The sequence below is a fragment of the Pan troglodytes genome, chromosome 9 (assembly GCF_028858775.2).
Source record: "Pan troglodytes isolate AG18354 chromosome 9, NHGRI_mPanTro3-v2.0_pri, whole genome shotgun sequence".
Taxonomy (NCBI): Eukaryota; Metazoa; Chordata; class Mammalia; order Primates; family Hominidae; genus Pan; species Pan troglodytes.
Window position 1 is genome coordinate 48859845 of NC_072407.2, and position 26979 is coordinate 48886823.

The following is a 26979-nucleotide window of genomic DNA, read 5'->3' on the forward strand; positions in this document are numbered from 1 at the left end:
CAGTGATGGGGGAGAGTGCTTGGCAGGGGCCTGTCTCCCCTGAGGCCAGAGCTTCTGATTTCCCCTGACCTGTGAAACCTGGTCATGGGGACACCTCAGGGATCAGAACACTTGACAAACGTCAAGTCTAAGGAGCCCCGAATATTTAACAGAAACAGTCTGCTCTGGGCTGGGCTCTTCCAAGAGGCTGTGTGTGTGTGTGTGTGTGTGTGTGTGTGTGTGTGTGTGTGTGTGTGTCTATGTATGTCCGTATGCACCTGTGCTGGGGCCAACCCTAGCTGAGAGGAAGTGGAGTTGCATTTATTATAACATAAACAGTGAACTAAGATAGGTTTCTTGCCCAGGGGAAATACAGGCTCTCTCCAGGTAGGAAGGTGCCCCTTTGTCAGGGAAGTTCTTCTCCACCTTCTACTTTGCAGCCATTTGAGGAATCCTGCTGAACACAGGACTTGTGCCTGGGAGTGGCAGGTCCCCGCTCTTCAGGAATGAACCCAGCCTATTAAAAACCATCATCTATTGAATGCCTACTGTATGCCATGCACAGAGCGGAGAACTCCAGGGGCATTCATAGTGTTTAACTCTCGGAAGGGCCCTGCGCCTGCGGTATTCCCTCAGGCTGGTAGGAAGCTTCGCGAAGCACTAACTTCAGCAGGAAGCAGAGGAGCCGCTTGCTGTGGGAGAGGGAGAGACCCAGGGCTGTGCAGCTCCAAGCCAAAGAGAACTTCCAGGAAATACAGGAAGGCTTCAGGGATGGAGTGGCTTTTAACCAAGGCTCTAGAAGGATGGGAAGGATTTTGACAATGGAAATGGGAAGGAAGGGCTTTCCTGGTGGGGGCAGCAAGCAGAGGCAAAGGCCTGGAGGTGGACAAGCACAGGACAGTGGGCAAGGGTACAGGCCCTGGGCTCAGAAAGCCACAAGTGTGAATCTGGTTCCCTCACTTATGAGCTCATTGACCTCCTGTGAGTTACATCACCTCTTCTTTAAGAAAATTGAGGCAAAATTTACATAACATAAAATTAGCCATCTTAAAGTGTGCGATTCACTTTGCATAATGTTTGGGAGGTTCATCCACGTTGTAGCACTTATCAGAACTTCATTACTTTTGATGGCTGAATACTATTCCATGGCATGGATATACCACATTCATCTGCTTATCCATTCATCTCTTGATGGGCCTTTTGGATACTATAAATAATGCTGCTATAAACATTTGTGTACCAGTATTTGTTTGAGTCCCTGACTTCAGTCCTCTTGAGTGTAGACCTGGGAATGGTTGCTGGGTTGTATGGTACCTCTAGGTTGAACTTTTTGAGAACAGAGTATCACTTTGAACTTCTACACCTGCAGAATGGAGATAATAACAATAGCTGTCTCATAATGAAGGGAGGATGGGAAGGGGTTTGAAGATTAAATGAAGTGCCCAGGATAGTGAGGGCTCAAAGTACCTTTTGTTGCTTTTTTTTTTTTTCCCAATGGAGTTTCACTGTGTTGCCCAGGCTGGAGTGCAATGGCGTGATCTCAGCTCACTGCAACCTCTGCCTCCTGGGTTCAAGCAATTCTCCTGCCTCAGCCTCCCAAGTAGCCCGGACTACAGGTACATGCCACCGTGGCTGGCTAATTTTTCTGTATTTTTAGTAGAGATAGGGGTTTCACCATGTTGGCCAGGCTAGTCTTGAACTCCTGACCTCAGGTGATTTGCCCATCTCGGCTTCCCAAAGTGCTGGGATTACAGAGATGAGCCACCACACCCAGCCTCAAAGTACCTTTTGAAGAGGCTGTGTTAGGGAAGGCTGACAGGTTGTGGGAAAGGAGGATGAGGGGCAGGGGTCTCCTGTGCCTGGCTGACCTTGCCCCTGCCCTGATCCATTTGGCTCTTCGAGGCGTTCAGTCCTTTGCGCACCAAAGATGGGGCAAAGTGAGCAGATGGCTGGTACCCTAGGAACCAGGCCCCTTCCTGCTCTTGGAGCCAGGGAGGCTGGCTCTGCTGGCTCCACTGAGCTGCCTTCCCCCAAGGAGTGCGCCCTTAGCGACCACTGATGCTGCATTTGCTGTTTGCTGTCTCTCTACTTCTTTCCTTCTCTTCAGAGCTGTTCAGGCTTGGCAAGCAGCAGGGGCTCAGAAACCAAATTAACAGGTAAAATTCCCATTCTCTGCCTGTTACTCGCCTGGCTGAGCTGCAAAGTCTGCAACATAACAGGAATTGGGAGTGAGGAGGGGGCGGGGGAAGGGAGCCAGTGTCAACAGGACTCAATTGAGAGAAAGAGAGAGCCCCAGACTCATGATGTGGGAAGAGGCCAGCGGCACCCAGGGAAGCAATCATTGGGGTACCCCCATTCCCCCTCTTTCTTCGGAGCTGCCTCCTGGAGTCTGTGGTTCTCTTGAGGCCACATGGCCCATGAGTGGCACAAGGTGACAAAGGAAGACAGCAGTGAGCTTTGCCTAGGGGAGGACTCTAACCGTGGGGCTCCCCCCACCCCCGCTGGCCCTGTCTCTTCAGCTGTACTCAGGTCCCTTTGGTGATCAGGAGGCAGGTGCTGGGGCCCAGCAGTCAGGCAGAACTGAGTTCAAGTCCAAGTGCAGCCATGTAGGCGTTGCAAGTGACCTTGGGCAAATTCTCTCTCTGAGCCTCCGTTTCTTCATCTTTAAAATGGGAGAACACATCTCTTAGCTGGGTTGTTGGTTTTGAGATCAGGAGGGAAAGTGCATTGTACAGCACCTGCTTGTGGTAAGCTCTTACGTTAGAGGCTACGGGTGGCAGCAGGGGGCAGGGGGGCAGTGGTGACAGTCAAAGTGATCTTTGTTGATTCCTGTCTCAGGTTTGACTCCTGTTGGGCGTTGAGTCCCGTGCCAGGAGGGACTGTGTCTGTCTCCTTTGTGAGCTCCCTGTGTTTTAGGTGGGGGTCCCTAAAAGCAGGACCTGAGCGAGGATGGTTATCCAGGTGAACTAGTGAAGGAGGATTCTCAGGAGAGCTCTGCAAACCAGCAAGGGAAGCAGGAGAAGGCAGAAGAAGTAGCTAAGCAAGGGTGAGGTTTAAGAGCAGGCTAGCCTCAGCCTGGTCTCTGGGGCATGAATGGCCTCTCAGACATTGCCCCCAACAGAGGCAAGGGGGCTGGACTGTTATAGCCCCATGTCAGCCTGTCAGTGGCTATGGGCTAGGCCTGGGGGTGCAGATGGGGGTGTGGCCTCCCAGGGATCTCTGAGCAAGGTGGCTTCACAGCCAACAGCAGTTCCCCTGGAGAAGGTTGCAGCCCGTGGCACTGCTGCAGTTGGGATGGGTGTCCCGTCCAGGAAAGGGGACCAGGGCCCAGCACCCAAAGCACCTGCACACCCTGAAAGCCCTCAGTCTAGGATGATGAGGAAAGCACAGGCCATGGCACCTGGCAGACTTTGGTGCGATGCCCCTTCTGCCACTTCACAGAATCAGTGACCTCCCTGGGTCTCAGCTTAATGACCCCTCCCACATAGGGCCCACAGGGTTTGCTTGAGGACACATCAGATGCCACAGCTCATTGGCCAAGCACACAGTAGGCCATGAGCATCAGTTGGGTGGGGGGCATCCGACTTGTTGCTTTCCCCATAAATAGGGAGACCGTCCCAGGATAGGGTCTCTCCTGACTGGCCTGGCCCAAGCAAGTGCCTTCCCTTAAGGGTGAGAGATGGACTACATGACCTCTAATAACCCCTGTCCCCAGGACCAACAGAGAAGAAGGCCATTGTTCTCGGCTCCCTTCCTCCAGAAATGAGAAACACAGCTGAAGCCGCTCCTGCTCCCCAGGGCCCGCCAAGTCCTGGAATTTCACCAGGGGTGTTTGTCCCCGACATGGCTGATTTATTCCTATTGTTATTCCTACATATCGAGTGATATGTAGATACATTCTGCTTAGAAAAAAGGACACATTTCAGGTGGGGTTAGAACCCCTCCTGCCACCATTTGCCAAGAGAACCGATGACAATTCCGTGTCCTTGTGTGGTTGGGGTGTGGTCAGGAAAGTTCTCCTTTAGGGTGAGGCTGCCAGGGTTTGGGAGGGACTCGCATGATCCCAGTGAGGACAAGGGTGAAGGCCAGGCACTTCCCAAGGTCCCTGCTGGCCGGAGGATGGCACAGAGGGGTGCATAAGCTGCCTGGCTTGGGTTTTTCCAGAAAAACCCTTCAATGTGGATGGAATGATCATTGTAATAATAATAATAGTTTCCACTTACTGAGCCTTACTCTGCCCCAGATAATAGCAATGGGTCTTCTCCTTGCATCTTCTCATTGAACTCTGCACATGAGACATATCTCCATCTTACAGATGAGAAGGCAGAGGTTCAGGTTCACATAAGGTATCTAAGGTCACATAGTAAGTGATGAGACCAGGGTTCAAATTCAGCCTCACTCACCCAGGAAGTGGGGTGCAGGAGACCCTGACGCTTGTCCCAGTCAGTGCCAGCTGGCCTTATCCTAGGTACAGGTCATTTCACTCCCCTGGCTCAGGCTCCCTAGATTCCTCCTCACCTCACCTTTACCCATCTGTGGGCACTTAGCCCTCTGCCTTCCACTCCAGGGTTGAAGATGGTGGAATACCTCTGTCTCCTTACAGAAAGGAGAATGTAGAAGCCCAGAGAGGGCACTTGATCTGCTCCAGGACACACAGCAACACCATCCCAGGGCTGTGGCTAGAACAAGGGTTTCCTCCCTCTTGGTCAGCGTTATTAACCTGTTGACCTTTCTGCTTTAATCCAACCCCAGACTTGGCCATGCTGCACGTGTGTGTGGGGATGTGAGTGCGTGGAGAGAAGAGGGAAGCTCCTCTCCTTGGTCACGTTCATCACACACAGCCTGAGCAGTGGGCCAGCGGGGAATCTCTGGGGACTGGCCGGCTCTTAGTGGAAGCTGCTTCTGGTGTCACCTGCTCCTTCCTACAGCTCCCTGGATGTCACACTTCCCACTTCCTAGCGGGGCTAGCCCGGCATCCCCTGACCACCCAGAGGTTGCCCTCTAAGGCCTGTGTACTTTCTTTGTAGTCTGGCCTCTGGCTGAACAGGGGGTTTTATACAAATCCGTGGAGACAGAAATAGATCAATGCTCCCTGGAAATGTCTCCATCAGCTTCTGGAGAGTGGACTTCAGAGTTCCAAAGATCAAGGTTTGAACATCAGACAAGGGGGAAAAACAAAACCCAGGACCTAGAGTGGTCCCTGTTGCCCCTGCCATGAAGTTCCTCTGGGTCCCCGTTAGCCCAGGTACTCTTGTCACCCCCCCCCCAATGGCTGGGTCCCTGTCTACCTCCCTCCTCTCTCTTCTCATACGTCTGCCAAAGCACAGCCCGCCTGCTGCTTTCTACACCTGCCGTGCAAATGGAGGCCCTGCGCTGTTGCCTTGGCTGTGTCCTCTGCTTAGAGCACCTTTCTTCCTCATCTCCAACACCCATTGCAGCTAAGCCACCCATCCAGGTGCTACTTTCTCCATCTTCAACAGCGCTGTTATCCATTCATTCAGTGCCCAGGTATGACATACCATTCCAGACCCTGGGAATACAACAGTGGTTCAGAACATTCCCCAGCCTCTGTCTTTTCAGCTATTTGGGAACACGTCGCTAACTCAGCCTCACTGCAGAGACAGTGCCAGAATTTCTGTGCCCTCCCCCAATGCCTGACATAGTGAGTTATACAGTAGGCACTTAATGAGTGTTTGCTGGCTGAATGAATGAATGATGAATATCACGTACTGCCTTCTATTGTAATGTCTCTGCAGGGATTTCACCACCCATTGGTCGAGTACTGTATGCCATGTTCAGCTCTAGGCACCAAGTTTCTGTGTTCCCAGGGTTTATTCTTCTTGTTTATAATAACAACAAAATAGCTAACATTGGCCCTTCTTTTGTGCCAGGCCCTGATTAAAGAGGCCTTGGTGAAGAGGCAATGGCAATGTTACATGTGCAATGTTACACGTAGTAACAACACTATCAGTAGGAACTCTGATTATCCCCATTTTACAAATAAGAATTTAGGCCCAGAGAAGTTAAGGCATTTTCCCCAAGTCACACAGCTGGTCAGAAGTAGAGACAGGACTCCAACACCAGCACTCTGACTCCAGAACTCAGCCTCTTATGTTTATTGAGTGACTGAATGAATGACTCATGTTGCTACTTGATATGTTGGCTTCTGAAAGAGTTAATTCACACTCAGGAGTGGCCTCAGGGGCCTTCTTTGTGCAAACATGTACATACCATGCATACATGCACATGTGTGTGCCCCCCTTGGCTCTCTCTCCAGTGTGTGCCACCTGTGCTGGAGTCTATTGTCCTGTCCCTGATTCTTGCCTCTCAAGTGGACCATCCACTGGCCCTGCATCTGAGGGTCCTTATATAGTCTCTTTGCTCAGCCAGACATGGGGGTTACTATGCCCAAAAGGATCAATTGTTCCTAAATGCAGGGAGGATGTTTGTCAGGGGAAGGGGAAAGGAACCAAGATGGTCTGCAAATGAACTGTGACAGATAAACCTCACCTCCCAGGAGACTCTTGGGAAATATGCAAGCTTATAAAAATGCTCCGGGCCATTCCAACTTGGAAGGCACAGATGCATCTAATATCTACCAAAACGTCCATTCATGTGATCAATTGCTCACTGTTTCATCAAAAGCTCAAATGTTCGTGCTATACTAACGCCCTAAGAAATGAAGGAGGGACTTGGGCATTGGTAGTCTTCCAGGGCCTAAAACAGCAGGTGGGGAAGTTAGACCTTGGTGAAGAGGCAATGGTGAGCTATAGAAGGTTTTTGAGCAGGAGAGGGACATGGTCCAAGCTTCATTCCTGAAGATCTGTCTTCCTGCCTGGTGGAGGATGGAATGGAGGGGCAGCAGAGAGACTGTGGAGGTTATAGCTGGGGACTGGGTGAGAGGGGATGAAAGCTTGGGTTAGGGACGTAGAGTCCATGGAGTGGGTGGGGAGAAGGGAGGGGCCTCATTGAGGAGATGTTTCCAGGTAGATGGGACTGAGTTGTTTTGGGAAGGGAGAGAGAGTGGAATTCGAAGGCCCATAAGTCTGGGAGACTGAATGACTGGAAGCATTCCTGGAGGGGCCATTTCTGGGACAATAATAACAGTAATTGCTATATAGGCCTTCCTCTGTGTCAGGCACTGTGCTTTATGGCTTTTGCTGTATTAAATACTCACAAGAATCCCCTCAGGTGATAACTGCCATCGTCTCCATCTTACACTTGGGGAAACTGAGGCACAGTTACCTTGACAGAGATTACCCAGCCAATAACTGGTAGAGCCAGGATTCCACTCCAGGCAGCTGCCTGCAGAGCTTCTGCTGGTAACCCCCGCCCCATGCACCTCTCCATCCACAGGCCTGCAGGAGCCTGTCTTTATTTCTGGAGTGGACATGCATTTCCAAGAGGAAGCACTGAGAGGAGAGGACCAGGGCTTCACTTGGAAACTGACCGGAGTGCAGAAGCAGCACCTCGGGGAGGAGGCCGCAGCCCTCTGGGCCTCCCAGTTCTGTGTGGTGGGGACATCAGCCCAGAAGATTAATGAGAGGGCAGGGGAGGGAGGAAAGGAAGGAAAGGAAGGAAGAAAAATTGCTGCCCATTATACCTGTCCTTTGGCAAGGCCGGGTAATTAGCAAACCCTCGGCAATAAAATATTTCGTTTTGGTGTAATTGCAAAGTAATTATGTGGTATGGGTTGTGTATTAATCGTGTTGATTAATTACACTCAGGTAGTAATTAAACATCTGCTTGATAATCGTGTGCAGCCTGAGGCTGAACATTTATACACATACACACATGCCTGTGCCACATGCAGAGCTCCTTGGTCTCTGCTCATTGGGGCAGGGGGTGGGGGGGGGGGTTGTGTGCGTGTGATGTGGGTGTGTTTGACAGAGCCTGGCTGAGTTAGAGACCTCTCCCTCCCCCACCATACAATGAGCACTTTGTTCCCCAGCCTCACCTGGAACACCGGGAGGAACTGACCTAGGACTGGGGCTGTGCCACCCTGCAGTCCCTCTCAGAACAGAACATGAGGCCCAGGTGTCTCCTGTCTGGCAGGGCTGCCAGGCCAAGCCGGGTTGGCACGGGGCTCAAGTGCTCCATACGTGGCAATGTGCTGTCATGTCTTAGAACTCACTGCAAACTTTGCCACCAGTCCCCTCCTGCACCCTCTTAGACTGTGTTCGGCTTTGAGTGTCCTTTCTTGGGCAGATTCCTTTCCCCAGCAGCTGGGAGAAAGTTCTTACTTATTGTAGGAACCACTTGGGCTGAGGCCCCGGTACCAGCACAGCACACCCATTAGGACTGGATTTAATAACCTGATCCTGGACACTGTGGGGACCAAAGCAGGATGCTGACCTGTGTGCAGGAGCCCTGTTTCTCACCTGGATCCTACCCTTGCTGTGTGATCTTGAGCAAGTCACTCCCCTTCTCTGTCTCTCTGCTTCCTGGTCTATAAAACAAAGAAAAACTGAGCTTGGAGGCCTCCAAGGGCCTTTCCAGTGCTGCTGTACTCAGATTCTAATTTGGTTTGTACTAATTAGGAATCGGAGACAATTTAAATTCAATACATATGATCCTTAGTGAGTAAACAATTGGAAATAATTCCTTCCTTTATGACTTCCCAAAGACTCACTCATGAGCAATGAGAACCCAGCTAAAATCAATAGCTTTTATTTTTCAGACAGAGAAATTGCAGATTCCTTGAACTGCTGGGCATTGCAATTCATTGTTGTATTTTAAAATTTTATGTTTATGTTTATGGACTGCCATTAGATAATATGGATTCATCCTGAAGGTTTTTTTTTTTCATTAACTTAACTCATTTTACTTATTAGTTCACATTTATAGCTTGGGTTTAATAAGCACACTGTGCAAAAGTCATAAAATACCCTTTTTCTTTAACAATATTTTAAAATCAAGACTCTTTTCTGAGTCATCTCAGGTTTATTTGCTCATAACTTGCTTCTCCTGTGATTTGAGGCCTAGCACAGCCAACTCTAGCCTGTTATTTGACCTTGAGCTTCAGTGTCTTTATTTGTAATAGGGGAAAGGTATCACTAGTTAATAAAAGTAATACATTTTAAAAAGCAAGCATTCGACAATCACTTACTATATTCAAAGTGGTTCTGATATATAAGGTGGTTGAATCTCACGTTCCTGAAATGGCTTTATTTTTTTTTTTCCACTTTATAGGGGAGGGAACTGAGGCCCAGAGAGGTTAAATGACTTGCCTGAGGCCACACAGTTGGTGACAGTGGCAGAGCTGGGATGCAAACACAAGTCTGTATGAGTCAAGCTGACACCTCAAATTAACCCTCACAGTATCTAAATCAGCCAACAGTTTCCCTCCCACATCTGTCTTCCTACCCTCAGCCTGTCAGACTCAGTATCCCCCCACACCACCCACCCACCTTCCCCCGACATCTCCTTATCCCCATCCACCCCACCCCCCACCATGCCCTGCCCATCCTCCTTCCATCCTCTCATTTTCTGTTTCCATTGCCTGGGCTTCTTGCTGCTTTTATTTATTTATTTTAATTTTTTGTCGTTGTTGAGACAGAGTCTCATTCTGTCACCCAGGCTGGAGTGCAGTGGTGTGATCTCGGCTCACTGCAACCTCCGTCTCCCAGGTTCAAGTGATTCTTCTGCCTCAGCCTCCCGAGTAGCTGGGACTACCAAGTGTGTACCACCACGCCTGGCTAATTTTTTGTATTTTTAATAGAGATGGGGTTTCACCATGTTAGCCAGGATGGTCTTGATCTCCTAACCTCATGATCTACCCGCCTCAGCCTCCTAAAGTACTGGGATTACAGGCATGAGCCACCGTGCCCAGCCTTCTTGCTGCTTTTAATCTCCTGGAAGCACATTTCTGCCCTCTGATCTTCAGTGGCTCCCCATTGCCTGTGGATAAATTTCATCATCCTTGGTCTGGCGTTCAAGGACCTTAACCATCCACCCCTTGCCTTCCGTTTCTGTCTCACTTCCCACTCTGCCCCAACAGGCGGGCTTGGCTCATGGTCTTGGCTCATGGTCTTGAATACCCGCCCACATGTAGGTACCCTGTGCCTTTGTTTGCCCTGGTCTCTCTGCCTGTAGTGCCTTCCTCATCTTCATACATTCCAATCTTCCCCTTCCTCCAGGAAGCCTTCCCTGGAGGCCTCTCACTCCTCTGAATTCATAATGATATGATGAACCCCTCCTTAGCCACCTGGAACTACAGAGCCATAGGCATCATCTTCTGTTGCCCATAACAGTGAACAGCACCTTTGAAGGTGTAATCTGTGCCTCTCTCATCCTTGGTGCCCCTGGAATCCCAGGTATATAGCAAGTGTTCAATTAATGCTTTCCAAATGAGTGAATGTTCATGTTCCTCATGGTCTCCAGGAAACAGAACTCCCTGTCTTCTCTGTTGAATTCAAGACCAGCCCCACGCAAATTTCGGGAAATACTTGTCCAAGTTCTACCTGCTTTCAACAGCTCTTCCTCCCTCCCTCCCTCCCTCCCTCCCTACACACTTCCCTCTGTCTTCCTAGAATTGTCACATTTCTTCTTGATCAGTGACTCAAACAAAACTGTTTTCCTCTCTTCTTCCATAAAACTTACCTGTCCTGGGTGCCATTTACTTGGTTTACTGCTGCGTGAATGGCCTTCTGGTTTCTGGCAAATTAATTCCAGCTGTGATGTTCATCGTGGATAATGGTGAAGAAAACGAGATACCCAGGGGCTGCACAACACTTTGTTTTTGAGCCTGAGGATTTTGTAGATGAGGAAACTGAGGCCCAGAGGTGGGGAAAGAGGGACTTAGGTAAAGGAATCTGCTGAATCCTCAGTCAAGTCTCCCTGGGGAACTCTCTGCTGTTTCCTGGGTTATCTTGATCACTGGGATTAGAACTACCACTCTGTTGGTGGTCACTGCACTTTACAGTTTGCATGAACTTGACCTACGACAGGCATCTCAGCTGCTCTGTGAGCTTTCACCAAGGCTCAGAGAGGTGGGTTGGCTGTGTCAACCACAGAGCCAGTGTCTAGCAGTGGAGCCAGGGGTAGAATGCAAGTCGGGCTGTGCCACAGCTGTGCTCTCCCCGCCTCCCCCGTGGATGCCAATGCTCACTGGCTTCCCTACCTGCTGGCAGCAGCCTTGTGTTTACACCAGACTTGATCTACAGGATGTATTCTCCTGGTTGGAGCAGCTAGCTAGAGAGTGAAGGAGACAGAACCAGGGAAAATGCCAGGCCAGGCCTCCACGAGAGGGATCTGGCCTCAAGGAGTGTGGGATCAGAAGACAGGTGACGTGGGCCAGGCCTGGCTCACAGCCCTCAGAGCTGGGCTTCCTGAGCTGCTGTGGGATGACCAGGGCCTTGTGACTGTCCACTCCCAGCCCCATCCACCACTCAGCCATATCCTCCCCAACTGGCACTTCTGGGCCTGGACTTGGGAAAGGAGCTTTATCTGAGGATGACACACACGTGCATTTACAACGACACATATTCACACACTGAATCCCTCCCCGCGATACACACAGATGCATGGCCACCCCCACATGCTGCCAACAGTCATGTGCACACATGGGTGACACACGCCCTCCTGAATGTCTCTAGTTCACACTCTATTTTAAACAGTCTAGGTGGCAGCATCCCACAGTGATCGAGAGCTTCCGCTCATAAAGCAAATAGGGGTTCAAATCCAGTCTATTTCACAGCCGTGTGTCTGAAAGTTACCTAGCTTCTCCAGTCTTCAGTTTCTCATCAATAAAACGGGGATGATAGCACTGTTAGAATGAAATGGGTGGACATACGTAAAGCACTGACCATGGGACCTTTCTATCTCATTTCTACTCAGCTCCCACAGGCAGTCTTAGCCTGTGGTCTCAAATGCCTGCCCCCCACTCCCACATCTGGGTATCTCCACGCCTATGCTCACCCTGGGCCCATTGTCCACAGCACCCTGCTACCATCTCCACACACCCATGTCTGCCCCCTCCTCCAGGAAGCCTTCACATGCTCGCGGGTGTTATCAGGGGAATTACAGGAGGAGAAGCTCCTCTCCCTTTGAGTTATTACAAGCACAGGCTTCAAAGCTGGCCTGAGAGATGGCAGAGACTGACAGAGGGTCCGTGATCCCCTTTCACAGATGGAGAAACTGAGGCCCCACGCAGGTGAGGGTGTGCCTGAGTGTTCACAGCAAGTTAGTGTGGTGTTGGGATTGGAACCCAGGACTCCTGCCTGTGGGTCCACAGCTGTCACCTCCTTCTCAGAGTGAAGACTCCCCCATCCATGGATCTGTTAGTTAGGTGGGTGATCTGGTTCTCTCAGCCAGTTTGAGGGAGCATGGAAGTTGGGGGAGATAGATGGAGGCCAAGGGGGTCCCCAGATGAGCTTGTGTGTGATGGTGGGGTACAGAGAGGAGTGGGAGATGCTGGGGAGGAGAGGCCAAGAGTGGGGACTGGGACAGGGTTGGCTGAAGCAGGAACCATGGGTGACCCTGGTGAGCCCGCAAGGATGGCATGGCTGTGTATGCTGCTATTGAAACAATCTCTGTTGTCACCTCTTTCCTGCAGCTGTTTATTTATTTCTTTATCATGCCCTTTTGGAAAATGCTGGGAATGCCACCCCTCCTGGGGAATGCACCCTCCCCCTGCTCCCCAGTTCACACCGTCTGGTGTGACATTCGTGCTCACCAGCTTGCAGAGCGCTAATGACATTTGCATTTTGCTGGCTGGTGAAATGTGGGCTGTGCTTGGTGATGGGGGGTAAGGAGATCCTTAGGCAAATGGGAGGTTCCCAGCCTAGAAAGAGGGGCAGGCTTGCTGGTCTGGGGGCTCACGCAGGTCTCTGAGACGCAGAGAAGGGGGCGAAGGTGGGTGCAGAGGGGACGAATGTCTGGCAGAATTTAGAGATGCTGTTTGTCTAAAGTCTTGCCAGAACACAAGGCAACCCCAAGTCTGGTGTTCCAGGTCCCCTGACATGCTCATGCACTATCCTCTGCGTCACCTCCTTAACATTTATTGAGCAATTTCTAGATGCCAAATGCTCCTCTGTGGGCTTCACAGACTTACGAAAGTCATTTTAATTCCCGGCAATCCTCAGGAAAAGATGCTATTATTATTCCCATTTTACAAATGAAGAGTCTGAAGCTCTGAGAGGACACCTGACTTGCCTCTTCTGGAAAGAGGTTGCGCCAGCTTGTGGCCAAGGTCCACCTGCCTCCAAAGCCCGTGCTCTTGGCCACTGTGGGCAACCTCATGTTCTTTGTCTGGGCTTGAGCAGAACCAAGAAGCATTTGTCTGCTGAGGCCCAAGACTGGGTAGAGGTGGTGAGCATCCTCCCCCGTCCGCCACCACAGCATGCAACAGGCTCCTGCTATGCTCCTGGGGCTGCTCCAGTCTGACAGCTACAGAAGAGGGTATGGCCCTGGAGAGAGGCCTCAGCATGAGTCAGGAGAGACCCAGAGTTTAGGCCTTGCTCTGCCACCAACTTGCTGTGTGACTTTGAGCAAGTCAGTGCCCCTCTCTGGGTATCAGTCTCCTTATTGGTAAAAAGAGGCTATTGGTCTGGCGGCATGGAGCATCCCAGGAATGCATTTTCACACGAGGAAGAAACTTCTCTCCAATCTGCTTGGACTCATGGAGTTGCCTTGCACTCAGACACACAAATTATGTTTTACATCAAAGCAAATCATGAAACATTTGCTGAACCTCCTCTCCCTTCTGCAAGGGGCACTGTGCTAGATGCAGGGGTTATGACGCTTATGTATTTTTACTCAGCATATGCAAACACAGGCACATGCATACCTTTGTGTCTTAGAATTATTTCCAGGCTACTTCAGTCAGATCTAGATGTTGAGTCCCCAATCCTGATGCTCACCTGCAGGCTCCTGCAGTCTTGGTTCCATCACTTGGCCTCCTGCAGGGCCAGGAGAGCCTTTCAAACAGAAAGAAGAGACCGCAGCTCAGGCGGGTAATCACGGCTGCTTCTGCTTCCCTCTCACAGGTGAGCATCTCCTGGACACCCTCAAGCTTCAGGTGAGCTGAGCTTCTAACACTACCATCAAAGCAACTGGAACCCCTTGAATTTGATTTCTGGAGACGCGAGCATAATCCTTTTGCAGACATCTCAGCGCTGGCTCTCCAGGTAACAGAGGTTAGGCTTGTTCAGCAAGGGGATTTCTGCTACTTTTGTTGTTGCTGTTGTTGTTGCTAAGGGTAACCATCAGCAGGGCACCTGTCATTCTCTTTCATGCATTAGTGTCTGTCTCTCCCATCACACCAAAGGTCCGTGGGCAGGATAGTAAGGGGTGCAGATAGTGTGAGTGGATCTGAGCCAAGGTTGCTGGGGTCTCACTAGATTAGCCAAGAAGATAACCCTCGGAGGGGCCAGACAGCTGAGAAGGCTGAGGTGCAGGCTAGCCCACCAGGTTGCTGGCCCATGCCCCTCAAGCTCAACTGGGGAAGGGTGGAACTGTTGCCCAGGTAAGCAAGAACCAGTGGTGGGTCAGAAGTAAAGGTTGGCTGCAGTGGGTGGTGAGAGGGCAAAGGCTGAACTGAGGTCAGATGCTGCATCATTTGGGAGCCAACACTCAAACTGGATTAAGCAAGACAGGCCATTTATTAGCTTTTTAAAATTGGTTTCTAATATATTGGTTTCTAATAATATATATTCCAAATATATATATTCCAAATAATATATTTGGGGCCTATTTATTGGTTTCAAGGCAGGCAGGGCTGAATCCAGGGCTCAAATGATGCTGTTAGGACCATATCTCACCACATCCGTGTCCTCTGCCTCCCTCCTTGTGAGCTTCAGTCCTCGGCAGCCACTCTCCATGTGGCCGCAGGGCAGGCACCTGCAGCTCCAGACTGACGCCTTGCTCATTTCAAATCCAATGGAAGGAGAGCTTCTTTTTCCCAGGCGGTCCAACAAAAATCCCAAAGTCAAGGCTTATTAGATGGTCTTGGGTCACATGACACCTCTGCCCAATCACTGAAACCTGGAGGATAAGATATGCTGATTGGCCAGACTGGGTCAGTTGGTCGGGGAGCAGTCGGTGCGGGGGTTGGTGGGGTGCGGGTGGTGCTGAGGGAGGTGGTCGGTGCTGTGGGGACTGGTCGGTGCTGGGGTGGGGGTGGTCGGTGCTGGGCGGGGGGTCGGTGGTTGGGGGTGGTGTGGTGAGGTCGGTAGGTGTCGTGGGTTGGGGAAGTCAGCCTGAATGCATGAGAGGGGATGGACTTGCAAGGGAAAATCCAAGCATTATTTTTAGAAAAAGGAGAAAGGAATGCTGGGCAGACAAAGCAGCAGATTCTCCCTACTGGTGTCATGTTGGGAGTTGGGGGCGATGAAGCACCCAGGTGGTCGCATGTGTCCCAGTTGGGATCCTTCCTGTGATTTATGGTACCAGGGTTGGCCTCTCTCTAAGTGCCTCATTTTTAGTGAATCTAGTATCTGAAAGCCCAAATTTCACACACACACACACACACACACACACACACACACACACACACAGCCCCCATACCTCTGATGGATCTGAGAGTGGTACTTCACGTTCCAAAAAGATTGTTCCAGAAGGTCTTTCTCATAAAGAGTCCCTGCACTCTCTGATGGCCGCCCCACTATTTCAGCCACCCCAGCGCCTGGCTGCCTTGAGTAGACCTCCACTCGCCGGGAAGGCCTGTTCCTTCTTCCCCCGACCTCCACTCCTTCATGGCTGGGGGGAGTTTCTTGAGCCTCTTTAGGGTTTTTTGCGCTAAATGGGCCCCTTCCCAGAAGACCAACCACAGCCTTGCTTATCTGAAGCCCCTTAGAGGGACAGGGGAGCAGAGGGGGACGGGCACTGGTTGAGTGGAAGCTCCGTCTCTGGGGGCACGAGGGTACACGTGGCCAGGCCAGCCTGGCAGCCCTGCTGCCCTCCACCGCGGCAGCTCTGTCCTACATTTAGGGTGCGATGTGTGGTTTCATTTGAGCAAATATTCCTCTGCAGAAAAAATACTGAAAACCACAGCTTGTGATGCTGCCTCCCAGGCAGCTGCCCCTTGCTTGGTTTTGGTCAACCACAAACCCCCTGGCCCTCCCCCAGTCTCTCTCGCTCTGTGTCTCGCCTGTGGGCTCCAAAGCTCTGACTCACCATGCAGCCAGCTCAGCGCTCAGCACCACCCTGCCTTATATGGTGAGCTCAGCACCTCTGGGTCAATGAGTGTTAATTCATTTATTCAGCCAATGGCTGTTGAGTGCCTACCATGCGCCAGGAGCTGTTTTAGATGCTGGGGATTGAGGGTGAGCAAAGCCCAAAGGTCCCTGTCCTCAGGGTTCCCTGACCTCTCCTCTGGGAGATCTCCTGAGGGCAGGACCCTCCTCTGGGTGTCTTGCCCCCAACCCCTTGCCTGATGTCTCAGACAGTGCTAAACCATAACTGGGCTGGCTTGGTAGATATGTCGGTCAGTTACTTTCCACACCATTTTGTAAAGCCCCCACCTGTGCCTGATGCAGCAGAAATAGCAGAATGACTTGGTTCTCAGCCTTTAGGACTTAGGGTATAAGGTGCCACTTATCATGGCCCTGGGGAGGAGGAAGGGCAGCTGTTAGAGATCTGTATGCAGACCTGCTCCTGGAGTGTGCACCTGTTAATAAAACGAATCATACAAGCTCTACTTCCCAGGCATTCGTCATTCATTCAGATGCACTCAACAGGCACCTCAGAGGCCAGATTTTTAAGGGAGACGATCAAAGTCAAGACATCCAAGGTAAAGAATGGGAGGGTCCAGAGCTGAAATATAAAGGAAGGCTTGGGGGTTCAGAGGCCAGAAGGAGATGTTACTGCTGCACAGTGGTGGTGTAAAATCAGGGGATGCAAGGCCTGTGAGCTGTGCCTAGATATAGGCCAGGTTCGGACGTTAGAAAGGACATTTGGGAGGAAGACACAGTGAGAGCAAAGGCCTGACAGTGGGACCCTGAGGCTTGAAAGACTGTGCCAGGCAGGAAGCCAGATGAACTCGGTCAGCCTTCTTTCCCGCAGGCCTCCAGGCTTGGCCGTGCTGGGCCTGGGGCCATCTTGTCTTCAAGGCTGCTTTCAACTACAGCTTGGGTACGGAGTTTAATAGCGCCTCCCTTTTCCTTTTGTCCTCTTCTTCCCTGGGAAAGGGAGTTTTGGAGGGCCCTTTCAAAGAGATGGTGCTGCACAAAGACCAAGAGTTCTTAATCCTCTCATTCCTGAGATACTTTACAGAGCTTAGGGCTCATTTTCACTTAGAGCATTGCAAGCAGCTGCCCTAGTGGCAGACCCTGGGCTGGAAGTTGGGAGACTTGGGTCCCTGCTGCACTACTGATGTCCTTAGCCTCCTGGCCTATAGTTTGTCAAGCTCCTTCTGCTTGAAACATTGTATTCCATGTCAGACCTGGGTTCGGATCTGAGCTCTGCTAGCAGTACAGCCTCAGTATTCTTATATGTAAGTTAGAGATAGTAATAGTACACTTCTCATAAGACTGTGTGAAGATGGAAGGAAATACTTGAATGACAGAAAGTGCTTAACAGAGCACCTGCCAGGGATCAGCATTCAGTGTAGTACTGATGCTATTTGGTGTTGTTATTATTTATATTTCAATCATATTAATATAACTCTGTGGGAGTCTTCAGTGTATAGGTGCCTGTTGGTCCATGTCCCAAAAAACTTGGTGATGGGGGCCGGGCACGGTGGTTCATGCCTGTAATCCCAGCATTTTGGGAGGCTGAGGCTGGCGGATCTCAAGGTCAGGAGTTCGAGAGCAGCCTGGCCAACATAGTGAAACCCCATCTCTACTAAAAATACAAAAATTAGCCGGGTGTGGTGGCATTCGCCTGTAGTCCCAGCTACTTGGGAGGCTGAGGTGGGAGAATTGCTTGAACCTGGAAGGCGGAGGTTGCAGTGAGCCAAGACCGCACCACTGCACTCCAGCCTGGGTGACTGAGTGAGACTCCGTCTCAAAAAAAAAAAAAAAAAAAAACTTGGTGATGGGGTGGGGTGTCACACCCCTCCCATCTCCAAAAAGTGTTGGGGTTGGGGCTGCCTTACCCAGAATCACATTTATTCATTCATTCACCAACACTTCATTGAGCACTTACTGTGTGCCTGGGCCTCTGAGAGGCACATGGGGTCCTATTGGATAGGATGCTCAGGGTCCCTGCTCTCGGCAGCTCAGGTCTTCAGGCTGAGGCCTTGGGGAAAATCCCACCCCAGCTTCCCATGGCACCCGAAGCTTTGTTCAACCTTCCCTTGCCATCTTGGGCCTAAGGCCTGGGTGAAATGCCAGAGCATCCACTAAAATGGACTGGTCCAGTGTTGCACATGGACCTTATGGGGTGGATTGCCAAGTCCCAGTTCAGCATCAGGAAAACTAAGTGTTTCACGGGGAAGATGGGCTTGCCCTGGGTGCCAATGGCAAGGTCCTATTTCATTTTTCACCCCCCTTTGATGCTTCTTTGGATCCTGAACTGCAAAGGGTTTTGATTATTTCTGGAGGACGCCAAGCCTGTACATGGAAGGTGCTGGGGGTCCAGTCTGCCCCTGTGTTTGCCTGGCGGTCTCCTTGTGGGTATCTCACCCTCTCTGGTCTCTGGCAGCCAGCAGAGCCTGCCATGTGGGGCATCAGCCAGAGGTTGGTGAATGGATGGATGGGTGAAAGGATCACAGTGGATTTACTAGAATCGGTGTTGTCCCAGCCTCAGCCGGGGTGGTTGGAGATACCAATCTCTTGGCTTGTTTTTCTGTGACAATTTGATTTTGGCTCCCGTGGAATATAAGGAATTTTCAAGTAGTGGAATGGACTCAAAACAAATGGCTTTTGAGCTGATCAAGTTTCTCAGTTTGATTTCAGGGAGGCAGCCTGGTGTGTACCCTGATTTAAGGACAGAGCTTGCAAACGCCAGCTCTGAGGCTGGGTGACCTTGGGCATGTTATTGAGTCTCTCTCAAATTCTCAACTCTCATCTAGAAAATGGTAGCACTAATGGCATCATAGGGCTGCGATGAGCTTTAAATTAAATAATGAGTGTTAAAACATGTTGCAGAGCTCTGGGCACGTGGTAAATGCTCAAGAAAGGATGATGATGGTGTATTTAATGAACACCCTTAAGCTATTTGTTGCATCTTCTTGCTCCCACACGGGTTTTTCCAGACTACTTTGCATTTGTAAGATAAAAAAGTTACTTTGAAAAGTTATTATTACACAAGCAATATAGGCTTCTTAAAAATTCAAATGATCTGGAAGGATTTAAATTAAAAAGCAAATTCCTCTTCCCTCCACCTGCCAACCCCATCAGTCCCTTTTCCTAGCAACATTCTCTTTGAATGTGGGGTTCTTCAAGACTAGAACTTTTCTTCTTTTTTCTCTCTCCTTAAGGACAGGGGACAGGTATGCAGTCAGGAGGGGACAGTAGCCTGGTGGCTATTGCAGCCAGTTGTCATCCAGGCTAAAAGTCCTGAGGCTGGTGCCAAGGGGTCTCAGTGGAGCAGGAACAGGAGCAGGAGCAGTCGGGTCCCTTAGGCAGCCTGGCTTCCCCAGCACTGTTTGCTCTGAGTCACAGGGGTCTCCAGCACTCTATGGGGTCTCAGAGTCCTGGGGATGGGAGTGGCCTGAGCCGAACCACATTCAGTCCAGGCTTGGAGTGTCAGGCTCACAAACAATGTGGATGGCCACCTGCTGGGGGCCCCAGGGCTCAGTCCAGCTCCAGCTTCTGTGACCCCCCCGGCAGCACAATCGATTGTTCCTGCTCACCTTCTGACAGTCTGCACTCCCAGCTGTGCCCTCTGCTGCCATACTTGGGCAGAGGCCCAGGTCCAAGTGAACACAATTGGCATTAGGTTCCAGCAGGACTGGCATGGGGCCCAGCACATCATCGGTGCTAAATGGACTTGCAGCAGGTACAAGGTGTGCCGTCTGCCTTTACTTCTCTAAATCTGATTAAATCTGCCTTCAGCTCCCTCCACGCATTTGAAAGACATTCAATCCCAATTATGTTGGGGAGTGGATTTCTTGCCACCTAGGATCACATAGGAGTCTTGGTGGCCTTATGTGATCCGAAACATTTGGGAAAGGCTGCTGGACTTGAGCCCACACAGGGGCCCCACAGACAGGCTTCTTTGCCAATCTCAGGGTCTAATGAGGCCAGGTGGGCAGCAGCTATTTCTGTGCTAGCCAGGGCACAGCTGTGGTCTTTGGTTGCAACTCTGAGCTATGAGCTTCGGTGTTCAGTCTCCCAACCATTCCCTGGCATCTCAGGATCACTCCATTAAAGTCTGATCACCTCTTGGAAGAGCTGTTCCGGGAACAGGGCACCTGAGCTTGTAACTTTTGGATCCTACCAATCTGGCTGATCTCCAGAAACACTCTCCACCCCTCCCCTCAAGCCTGCTGCCTCTGCTGCTCTCCTCTGCAGGCTCACACCGCAGCCACCTTCATGGGCTTCAGCCTAAGCTGTCTTCCTAGACCCAGCCATTTTCTGACTGGCCTGGGAAACCAGCCACCCCCAAGGCATAGGACCCAAAGACTTCGCCACCATCCTGGGAAAGAAGAGAGAAGAATGCCCACTGCAGAGTGAACAAATTGGGGAAAAAAAGTCTCAAGACATAATCCTGTCACTCTCATTGGCTGCAACAAATGCATCAATACCTTTCATTCAAGTATTGATTGAGCACCAACCTTAAAGCAGATTCTTTCAGAGACTGGAGGTAAAAAATAATAAAAGACCAACCTCAAGTTGCTCAGGGTTTAAATAGTGGTTCTCAAACATGATCCTCAGACCAGCATCACCAGCATCTCCTGGGAACTTGGATATGCAGATTTTCAGACCTCCACCCCAGACCCACTGAATCAGAAACTTGAGAGTGGTGAGGCCCGGCACCCTGGGTTTTGACAAGCCCTCCAGGAGATTCTGATGGAAGCTCAAGTTTGAGGGTCCCTGAGGGCAACAGCAGGCAGTGGTCTGTCTAATACACTGCAATGCATCAGCCCATAGACCAGGTGATGCACGCTGGGGAAGGGGGAGGTACTGGAGAAGGCTTGGTTTATGAATCTTTTTTTTTTTTTTTTTTTTTTTTTCAGACAGTCTCGCTCTGTCACCCAGGCTGGAGTGGAGTGGCCCGATCTCGGCTCACTGCAACCTCCATCTCCCCAGTTCAAGTAATTCTCCTGCCCCAGTCTCCTGAGTAGCTGGGACTACAGGCATGCACCACCACATCCAGCTAATTTGTGTATTTTTAGTAGAGATGGGGTTTCACCATGTTGACCAGGGTGGTCTCAAACTCCTGACCTCAGGTGATCCACCCTCCTCAGCCTCCCAAAGTGCTGGGATTACAGGTACGAGCCACCACACCCGGCTCGTTTATGAATGTTTTAAAAGGGGACAAAGGAGTCTGTGTGTGAGTTGAGAGAGAGTAGATTCCGGCAGAGGGATCAGCACATGCAAAGTCCCTGGGGCATGACAGAGCAGAAGCATTCAAGGAGCTACAAATGGTGCCACTGGGTGGAGTGAGCAGAGGAAGTAGAGGAGGGGAAGGGATATGAGATAGGCTGCTTGTGCTGAGTTTGGGCTTTTCCCCAGGAGCACTGGGGAGCCATAAAAGGGTTTATGCAGAGGAGGAGGACAGGTGATGCCCTGAGAAGATGGCAGGGAGGTGGGATAATGGTTGAGGGTGAACAGACTCAGTTGCAGTCATTGCAAGGCTTCCAGCTGGTGACAGGCTGGCTTCTGAGGGCAGGGTTGGGCCTGTGGGGAGATGGAGAAAAAGGAGGCCGGGTGCAGCGTGGATACCCTGGTCATGCAGGAGCCCTGCCCTGTTACTAGATCCTTCCCTCAGGGGACGCAGTTGGAGGCTGGAACCCAGGTGGCCATCTGCCGTCACTCTCTGTCTGAGTGCCTTGGAAGCCTTCAGTTGCTGCCAGGCACTATAATTCATCTTTGCATGCTCCCCTTTATCTTTTTGGGGATAGAGAAAAACAAAATACCATCTGCACATCTGGGTGCTAGGCCTGGAATGGAGGCACCAGGACATGCAAGAGCTGAGTGTGGAGCTGGGAGGAGACCAGGAGAGGATCCTGTCGGGGCCCGAGGTGGGAGCTGGGCTGTGGGTATGGGTGTGGAGGGCACCTGGCCTCCCCACCTCAGGACTGGCGTTGGGAGCCCCATGGAGAGGAGGAAGCAGAGGAAGCTCCAGCCCAGCCCCTTCCTCAGAGACCCCAGCCTTCCTTGCTGCTTTCCTAGGGCCAGGCGGGCACAGCTTAGGGAATGGGGACTCGCCTCTCCCAGGATCAGGGCTCTTGCTTGGAAAGGAGCTTCCAATGAGCTCATCCTACAGTGAGTCCAGCCACTGGCCGGGAGGAGAAAACTTGCAAACCACAACCAGGGTCCTGAGTCCTTGGGGCAGGCAGAACCGGAGAGGGGGAAGGTGGAGTGCCCACACCAGGGCAGAAAGTGAGGCAGGTCTGAAATAGGCCGCTGGCTGGAGGGCCAGATGGGGACTCTATGTGCTTTGAGTTTGGCAGCTCCTGCTTCCAATGCATCCACTGCTGGTGCTAGTTTAAAGAGCAGTTGCTTGGAGCCAGGTGATGCTGGCCCTGGTCTGTGTGTACTTAAGGATCACATTAGCCCCAACCCACAATCACTGCTGATTTGTGGTGAGCACTTGGAGGAGCTGTGGTTCTGGCTGAGGGGGTGCCAGCCAGGTTCTGCCCACTAGGCGTTGCCTTAGGAGGGCTTAGGCCCTTTTTTCTGCTTTACTCTTAGTATATAGATTTAACTCTCGAAGAAAGTGATCAGCAAGGATGTGTGGCCTTGCAGACTGGGCCGGGAGGGATTTTAAGGTGATCGTTTTTGACTCCTTGAGAGGTGCTCATTCAGCTTCTGCTTACATACCTGTAGCGATGGGGAGCTCACTACCAACCAAGAGAGTGTTCAGACTGCTTTGAAAAAAGTCATTCCCATGCTGTGCAAAGGCCTTGGGTTGAAATCCTATCCCTGCCTCTTGCTGTGTGACCTCAGACAAGTGACTTACCTTCTAGAGCTCTGGTTTCCTTTAGTCTAAAATGGGTTTGGTAAATACCCGCTTCTCACTCGTGGAGAGGTTAAAACCAGTTAACTGTACAACCAGGAACAAGTCGGATCTCTCCACAGTGCATAGAAACTGGGCCCAGACAGTCTTCTCAGCAAATGTACATGTCCCACGTCCAATAGTATCAGCAGGATAAATGTCAGCTTCTCCCTGGCACGTAGCTGATGCCAGGATGTGATTGGTGCTGCCCCCACCTCCCTTTGATGGAACCACAGTGCCTTAGAGACACAGCCAGGCCCCGTCCATGACTTTATCCTAACTCAGAGGCCTCAGACCACAGGATGCCCTGAGCTGTCACATGGGCCCAGTGTTCAAAGGCTTCTAGGAGGCTCAGTCTCTCTGGAGGCCTCCGTCCCTCACACAGTCCCCTCCCAGGCCCACCCTCCTCACATTATCAGGCTTTGTGTCAGGGTTTTAATGAGGTTGGGGTGGGTGGGCAGGCAGCATTGCCTCGACTCCCACAGGAAATAACGAGAAAGCACCAGTATAACAGCTCAGGTGGAGAGGTGGTCCCTGAAACTGGCAGTCACTTCTGACCTTGTGACCTCAGGCCTCAGCCCGCAGTGCCACACTTCCCACAGGGCATGGGCCTTGCCCCCTACCATACCTTTCTGCAATCCTGTTTTGCCCTTGTTCCTATTTTATTTTTTAAACAGTTTTATAGAGGTATAATTTACACACCCTAACATTTGCCTGTTTTAAGGATATTATTCAGTAGTCTGTAGTAAATTTACAAAGTTTTGCAGCCATCACTACAATCTAATTTTAGAATATTTCCATCATCCCCCAAAGAAATGTGGCATACATTCGCCATCAGTCCCTGTTCCCACCGCAGCCCCGGGCCACCACCAGTCTACTCTGTGTATCTATAGATTTGCCTTTTCTGGACATTTCATGTAAATGTACTCATACATCATGTGTGGACGTGGGTGGAGCAGTGTCTGCTCAATGATATGCCTGTCTCCCCACAGCCAGCTAAGGCCAAGGCAGAAGTGTGGTTTCTTTTTAAGAGTTGGAAGAGCTCATCGAGGCCCCTGAGTGCAATTTTTACTTCAGTGCAAGAAAGAAATCCTCGGTACCAATCTCCACACTGAGACCCCTCTGACATCTGCTTGAATACACCTAGTCAGCAGCTCACTACTTGCCAGAGACTACAGGAAATTCTCAGATCCTGATCACATAGAGTGCCAGGCCTGCTGGTGTCATTTGATCTTTGGTTTCATCCTTTGAGATGGAATCATTTTACAGCTCAGGAAATTGTAGCTCAGAAAGGTTGAGGCACTTACCCACGGTCACACAGAGGATGGCTGGATTTAAACCCCACGTCTCTCTGATTTCAAACACATTGTTTAACACCTGCACCACATTTCAGCTGTTAAAGATGTCACTACACTCCATTCTGCTGGGGGACTACTCATCTTTGTATTGGGGTTCACTCTGTCTTATGTTAATGACTTCTACTCATCGTTTCTAGTTTTGCTGACTAGACTCACACAGATCACCAACCCGAGAGTGGAGTGGCATAGGGACTGGAGAGGAGGAAGGAAGCAAGGAGGACTTCCTAGAGGAGGTGATGTCTGAGTTGGGACTTGAAAGATAAGCAGGAATTAATGGGCAGAGCGTGTAGGGAAGAGTTTCCAGGGACTCTTAACTGCCAGCTCTTAAATATTTCACAACTGCTTGAGACTGGAGGGAACTGTCTAGAGTATTTACTCTTGCTGTCTGTCATTTGCAGTTTGGGCTATTATAACAAAATACCATAGACTAGGTGGATTAAACAACAAATATTTATTTCTCAAGATGCTAGAGGCTGGAAGTCTAAGATCAGAGTGCTAGCATGGTAGGGTTCTTGGTGAAGGCCATCTTCACCTTGTATCTTCATGTGGCAGAGAAAGAGGAAGCAAGCTCTCCTGTCTTTTCTTATAAGGGCACTAATCTTATTCATGAGGGCTCCATCCTCATGACCTAATTACCTCACACCTCCAAATACCATCACATTGGGGATGAGGATTTCAATATATGAACATTCAATCCACAGTACTATTTATTCTTCCCCACACATCACCAGTAAGTGATGGTCCAGCAGCAGTGCTTGATTACCTCCAAAGACAGGGAGCTTACCACCTTACCTGGGAACCTGTTCCATGGTGGAGCAGTTCTGATTCTGCCACAACCAGCAGGACATAGCCAGTCCCTCTTCATACCACCAGGCTTCAGGATGCTGGGCCTGGCAGGCGGGTCCCAGAAGCAGCTTGAAAGTCTTGGCCAAAATGTGCCCTGTTCTTCATCCATTCTTCCCAATGTGTATTGCTTGCTATAGATGCTGCTCATGCCTGTACACCTGCCTCAGGGATGCCCAGCCCATACCCTTGGACTTGGAGGCAGGTTCAGAGTAGTGGTTAAAAGCCACTCACTATGCCCTCATGCAATCTTTTCTCCATGCACAGAGACAAAGCAAGAGAGGGAGCTCTGTAGTTTCTCTTCCTCTTTTTTTTTTGAGACAGAGTCTCGCTGTGTCACCCAGGCTGGAGTGCAGTGACACAATCTCGGCTCACTGCAACCTCTGCCTCCTGGGTTCAAGCGGTTCTCCTGCCTCAGCCTCCCGAGTAGCTGGGATTACAGGCACCCACCACCACCACGCCTGGCTAATTTTTTTTTTGTATTTTTAGTAGAGACAGGGTTTCGCCATGTGGTCCAGGCTGGTCTCGAACTCCTGACCTCAGGTGATCCACCCGCCTCGACCTCCCAAAGTGCTAGGATTACAGGCATGAGCCACTGTGCCCAGCCTCTTCCTCTTCTTATAAAGATACCAATCCTATCAGATTAAGACCCCATTCTTATGATCTGACTGAACTTCAGTTACCTCCCTAAAGGTCCTATCTCCAATGAAGTCACTTTGGGGGTTAGGGCATCAACATATGAATTTGGGTGTATGGAGGCATAATTCAGTCCATAGCATGCACCAACCTCATAGGGTTGCCACGAGGATTCACTGAGTGAATGCATGTAAAACATCAAGTGCAGTGCCCGGCACATGCTCAGTGCTGTGCTAGTGTACGCTATCATCAGAGCACTGAGCATTATGGGAGTATCCCATTTCCATCCTTGCTGCAAGTCTAGACCCTGTGAAAGCCTAATGAATACAGTTCACATGTTATTTAATGATAGCAGGTATCTATATTGTGCTTACTATATGCCAGACTCTGCTTTAACGCTTTACATAAGTTATTGAAGCTTCACAGCAGCCTTATGAGATCTATACTCTTAGTATCCTTATTATACAAAAGGGAACTGAGGCACAGAGAGGTGAAGCAACTTGCCCAAGGTCACACAGCCATCAAGTGCCTAGTAAGTTAATAGCACACAGTTAAATAATATTATAGTTAATATTAAGTAATATTCATTAAGTGCCACCTGCCCAGCCTGGGCACAGGGTGCCTGTGCTTCAGAGGAGATAGATCCATGACCAGGCAGTGGCAGGACTGCATGCTGAGTGTTCTGACAGGGCAGACCCAGGGAACTGTCATGGAGCCCAGGATACCTAGGGCTGTGGCACCTAGCCAGGCCTGGAGAGACACCAGGGAGGGCTTCCTGGAGGTAGGAATGTTTCAGCTGAAGTCGGGAAGAAGATGGGAGAAATGCTTGGATAAGGGGCTGGAGGTGACAGTATGTGGTTGTGGATTGTTGGAGGACTCAGCCAAAAATTTCCATTCTAAGATATTCCAGTGGTCCCTTGGCAGCACAGGGGCCCTGCATAGCCTAGAGACCCTGGGGTGGCCCAGCACTTCGTGGCAACCTGGGGGTTCCATGTTAGTTCAGGGAATTTCATGGTGGCCCAGATTTTTTTCCAGCACTCAAGGGACCTATGTGGTCTGGGCACACCATGACAGCCCAGAGATTCTGGATAATCCCAGGAATGCCACAGCAGCT

General features: G+C 50.6%; 1 protein-coding gene across 6 annotated transcripts in view; it reads left to right on the forward strand.

Annotated features, from left to right (window-relative positions):
- TSPAN18 (tetraspanin 18) overlaps window positions 1–26979 on the forward strand; it is a 205648-nt gene that overhangs the window by 119676 nt on the left and 58993 nt on the right. For 4 of the 6 annotated variants that reach the window (XM_001159889.7, XM_016920716.4, XM_009460279.5 and 1 more), the window contains one exon: window positions 13968–14108. The exons of 1 other annotated variant lie outside the window; for it this stretch is intronic. The gene's annotated coding sequence lies outside the window, so the exon portion shown is untranslated. Of the gene's footprint in view, window positions 1–13967; window positions 14118–26979 lie in introns of all 6 variants that reach the window. One more of the 6 variants, XM_009460282.5, reaches the window with a different exon arrangement.